This window comes from Telopea speciosissima, chromosome 10 (assembly GCF_018873765.1).
Source record: "Telopea speciosissima isolate NSW1024214 ecotype Mountain lineage chromosome 10, Tspe_v1, whole genome shotgun sequence".
NCBI lineage: Eukaryota > Viridiplantae > Streptophyta > Magnoliopsida > Proteales > Proteaceae > Telopea > Telopea speciosissima.
The window spans coordinates 24,100,966-24,106,443 of NC_057925.1; the positions used below are offsets into that span (position 1 = coordinate 24,100,966).

At 41.7% G+C, this 5,478-nt stretch overlaps 1 non-coding gene across 1 annotated transcript; it reads right to left on the bottom strand.

The window, feature by feature from the left end:
• Positions 1–4,618: 4,618 nt before the first annotated feature.
• LOC122644407 lies at positions 4,619–4,725 on the bottom strand. Its single transcript, XR_006330338.1, has one exon. It is a non-coding gene; the product is annotated as a small nucleolar RNA R71 (small nucleolar RNA).
• Positions 4,726–5,478: the final 753 nt, after the last annotated feature.

The following is a 5,478-nucleotide window of genomic DNA, read 5'->3' on the forward strand; positions in this document are numbered from 1 at the left end:
TATTACAATACAATAATATCAGAGTGCGAAAGACAAAGGTATATTACATTTCCAACGATCATAAAATAAGCGGAAGCGTTTATAGTAGTTACCTCATATTCATACGGCTAAGTGATACGTAAATAGTTTGGATGGACATCCCGAATGACCATAGCATAACTATCCCAAAACAAATATAACAATAAATATTTATATAAGGCACGTGGCCCAAAAAAACAAAAGAAGGGAATAAGTCCCAAGTATCAATACAGCCCGTAGGCACAATCATCATGGGCAACCATCGCCATGATCCTCGTCCACGATCTCGGCTCCACAAGAATCATACGCATCAAAATCTAAAAAGAATGTGTACACGGGGTTAGCTCCACCGAGCTAGTGAGAGAGAAAAGGGGATGCACAATCACACAATCACAAATAGTCCATGGTGCATGCTATTATTAATTTATTTATCACCTAACACACAATGCTAAGTCAATGGGTATATGCTACGCAATAACTCGGGAAGACATTGTGGATCCTTCCATTCTCACCACAATGCAACCTCAATTATTACTATGGAGCCGCGCCGGTCGTAGTCATCACCACCCCAGGCAGACCCGATAACCATTACTACCCCGGCCCGGCCTCTCTAACTCTCCACAGGCGCAGGTGCTCGCTACCCAACACCTAAACCCCTGTTGGTAAGGGTCGTAGCAAGGGAATCGAGCCTAACCACAGATATACTACATGAATCCTATCGTGTTGAGAGGTACATCCGGGTGTGTCAACGCCCCATTCCATCTAACACCGGTACAAAGACAACACGGCGCATATGACAAGAATGAGATGCAATATACAATTCCACGTAATCGGGGTTCGGTGCGCATGACTTCCCGCACCGTAACCCAACACAAATCCATATCATCCAAATCATCATCATCGAATAAGAATAAATGCAAATATGCAATCATGCTTGAATGATAATGTCATAATATAATTCATAAATGCATGAACAAGCAATAGTAAACAAGCTCAAACAGTCACCCAAACCCACTCACCAATTACTTCAAATGAAATTTGTATAAGCGCAATGATTCCCGCTCAAAATCACCCCATTGCACATATGTTGGCGCCTATGGAAGTGAATAAGAGTGTGAGAGAGTGTGGGGAGGCCTCATAGAGAAACCCCACCGTTTACATAAGTTATAAGCCTTAAAACGCACGGAGGCAACGTCGGACTCAAGAGCCCGCCTCCGACCTTGCCTCCGACCTTCCCCGCAGGCTCGGGACACATCGGAGGCAAACATCGGACTCACGCAGTCTTGCCTCCGATGCAACCCAAGTGTGATTTCAAGGTCTTTAAAAGCCCAGGGTTGTCCCATTTGGTTCTCTAAGCCTCAAGGGACTAGGGAGGGGTGTCTTGGAGTCTATTTGGGTCTTAGAAACACCCAACATTCAAAGATTTAAGGGGGTTTAAAGGATCAAAAGCTCAAAAATCCAGATTTGGGGTTTTCTTTGGTGGTTGAAGCTTTAGAATCAAATAGATTCAAGCAAGAGGTCAAACTAGAGGTCTTTATAGGATTGTAATGAAAATGGGATAGCATCCTACAAGGGAAACTACACATGGCTCGAGCTAACCCTTTGGGTTTCCAAAAAGAAATCCCCATCTTGGGGCTGCAACCAACGAACCACCCAAGCTCAAACGAGCAAGGGGAAGAGAGAAAATGGGGGAAAAGGGCACTTGGCTTACCTGGTTTGAGGTACACACGAGGTGCCCTCTTTAAAGCTCCAAACCCAGCAGCCGCTTCCTTCTTCTTCTTCCCTTCCTTCTCCTCCTTCTCCTCCTCTCTTCAAAGCTCTCCTCTCCTTTCACGATTAGGTTAGGAAAGAGAAAGAAAAAGAAAGACTAAGGAATAGTCTTACCCTCTCTCTCATATAGACTTCACATTTATTGGCCTATTTGGATAAGGCCTCATAAGTGTAACCTAGGGTCTATTTGGGTAGGGTCAAACATGGCAGGGCACCAATAGCACCTTAGCCACAGGTCTCACCCACAAGGGTCCTTGTTAGCAGCATTGGATGCGGGGTCGGAGGCAGCCGAACCTTGCCTCCGATGCGAGTAGGAAGGTGGTTCCCACCATAAGAGGTCAGGGCCTTTGGACCACACTTCGAGGGCTTTGAGAGGGCAGAAACACACAACAAAATTTGGTCAACTACTTACCCCGACACGTTAAGGTGCAACCTCCGTGGTCCCGACTAGTTTCCACAGCAACCTCGTACTATGGTCAATATAGCTGGTTTGACCACCAAAGGAGAACAACTCACCGCATACGTGGTGTTGATAACTACACGTCACGGGGAAGAATTAATAATTAATTATACTCCTGGGGTGTGGGTATAACAGTTTCCACTTTCCTAAATATATTTTATTCTCTCTCATCCCCATCTTACATGTTATCATTCTCTCTCTCTTAGTTTCCTAATCCAAACCCTATTCTATCTCTTTTATTTTTTTATTTTTTATCTTTGTTTAATTTTTAAAAGTCATCCCTATCTCACACGTATCTCTCTCTCTTTTTCTCTCCCATTCCAATTCGGTCCCCTTTATCTTTATCTTAGTTTAATTTTTAAAATCCCACCTAATCTCCTCTCTCACGTTCCTATCTCTCCTCTAATCCCTTATGCTACCCATATCCTAATCTCCCATCTCACTACCCCTAATTCCCAAATCCCTCATGGACTCTCTATCTCTACCTCTGCTCTATCTCTCACGTTCTTTTTTTGTTTTTTTTTTTATTAATTTCTTTTTAAAACCAACTATAAAAACCCATGGACTGATTCATTCCATTCCAAGGCAGCAACCGTGCTCTCTCTTCTTCTCTCCATTTCCCTCTTTCTTCTTTTGTTTTTTTGTTTTTGGATCTTGGGTTCGGCAAGGGGAGGAGGGAGTGATCACCGTTCCAGCAGCTTCATCTCCATAGATCGTTGTCACCATTGCTGCCTTTTGTCTCTTAGTACCATGATTAGCTAAGTTCCCTCTATCTTTAGGTGTAGATGAACTAATGGTGTTTGCTATTGAAAATTCTGGTTTGTATTCTTGATTGCTTGATGTTGAGATCCCATCCCTGTTTGGATGATTTTAATTGATGTATTTAGTTGAAAAATTCTATTTTTGTGATTCATTATTTTTCATTCAAGCAATGGTAATTTGTTCTTATGTGGTTGTACCGATGATGGATTATAGTTGAACGACCTAAGCGTACCAAGCCCTATAAGCGTAGGACGATAGTACTTGTCAAGATAGTCCATACCTAGGAGGAACCCTACATTTTGTGGTATTATTAGGCCTGTGGTTATAATAAACTGAAGCATGCAACCGAATTGAATAGCAACCCATTGGGGATTTGAACCCTAAAGATAGTCTTCTCCCGTATTTGCATATCGTTGTTAGCTTAGATTTGTTTCTTTCGTTCGTAGTTTAAAATCAGATTTGTTGCAATTTAATTTTCATCATTTTCATCTAATTATCTTAGTAATTTAGCGTTCCAGTTCCCTGTAGATCGACCCCTTACTTACTACTTGCTAGATTAATTTGGGGTTTTATTTTTGACCGGTTAACGACACGATCAAATTTTGGTGCCGTTGCCGGGGAACCGAAGCACGGTTTCTAAGATTGATTGAGTTGTTTTGTGTTACTTTGTTTTAGTTTTAATTTTATAATTGCAGAATTTTTATTTTTATTTTTTTTTAATCTCTTTATTGGGTTAATTGTAGTATACCTAACGTTCTCTTTGTTTGTGCAGGAAGCCGAGTAGATCGAGTAAGGACAAGCTGTCTGTTTGGTTTACTTTTAATTCCTAGACTTTATGTAATTAGGATTATTTAATGTAATTTTTTTTAATTCCAGCATTAGATTGGGTGTTTAGGTTTAATTTTAATTCCCCCAGCCCCTTAAGATCATATGTGTAACCATTCATCGGGGGTAGCACGTGGAATTGCGCAACCGCCAACACCAAGTAAGGACTTTCGTTAATTTTAAATTAGCCATTTTTTTTTTTACTTTTTAGTTCTGATTTTTGTTTTTATTGAGTTTTTTTTTTATTTAGTTATTACATTTTAATTTTTATTTAATTAGCACGTTCAACTTGTGGTGTGTTTCATGCATGGTTGGCATTCTTTGCACCCCAACCTGACTTCCCTTGACCTAGAAATAGAGCGATCTGTGGCTAGACCTAAGGATAAGGATAATAATAATAAAATGGGTGACGAAAACCAGCCAGGAAGGCCACTGAGTGAGCACTTCACTCCAACTGCCTATACCCCTGCATCTTGTATTCAGTTGCCTGCCATTCAGGCTGCTCAATATGAGATCAAATCCAGCATCATACAGATGTTTCCATCCTATTATGGACTTGCTAATGAGGAGCCTTACAAGCATCTTGATGAGTTCTTAGAGGTGTACCCTACAGTCAAATTCCAAAACCTCCCTGAAGATGCCCTAAAGTTACTCCTATTCTCATTTTCCCTAAAGGACAAGGCCAAACATTGGCTTCATTCCCTAGATTCGGTTAGGATTTCTACATGGGCGGGGATGCAGCAAGAATTTCTAAAAAAATTCTTCCCCATTGGCCAGACTAATAGCCTTAGAAGAGCCATTACTAGTTTCTCCCAATTAGAGGGCAAACAATTTCATGAAGCGTGGGAGAGACTCAAGGAATTACTTAGAAAGTGCCCCCACCACACTGTCCCGAAGTGGTAGTTAGTCCAGTGCTTTTATGATGGTCTCCGTGACCGATATAGGTAGATGGTGGACTCCTCTTGTGGAGGAACATTTATGCACAAGAATGAGATGGAAGCACGGGATCTTTTTGAAACCCTTAGTGAGAATTCCCAACACCATGCTTCGGTCTCTCGGAATGAGATTCCACACATAGGTCAACCAAAGAAGGGTGGTCTCTATGAGATCAATCCAACTGTAGAGATGACTGCTAAGGTTGATATGCTGTCCAAGAAATTGGACTATCTGATGTCTGTAGGACAGCATTCTATGTCCCCTTTCCCAATGAGTTTCCCTCCACCCAATCAAATTGAAGCCTATGTCCTATGTGCTAGCCCTAGTCACTATATGATGAACTACCCTTCGGCTGCACAATACCCTGAGTTTGTTCAGGAACAGGTGCAAATGGCTCAAAGTTTTCCTACATCGGGTAATGATCCCTTTTCCAATACTTATAACCCGGGATGGCGAAACCACCCAAACTTTTCATGGAGAAACTCAGTACCTAATAACCCTCCAAACCCACCATATAGGCCACCATTTAATGTTCAAACCAATGCCTATATGGGTGGACAACCACCATATCCTCAACCCCAACAGAATCAATCCTTTGAGGAAAAGGTGCTAACAACATTAAGTGGACTCAAGGAGAACACACGGCTACTTTACTCACATACTCAGTCCATTAATAAGCTGGAGAACCAACTGGATTAGCTAGCCGA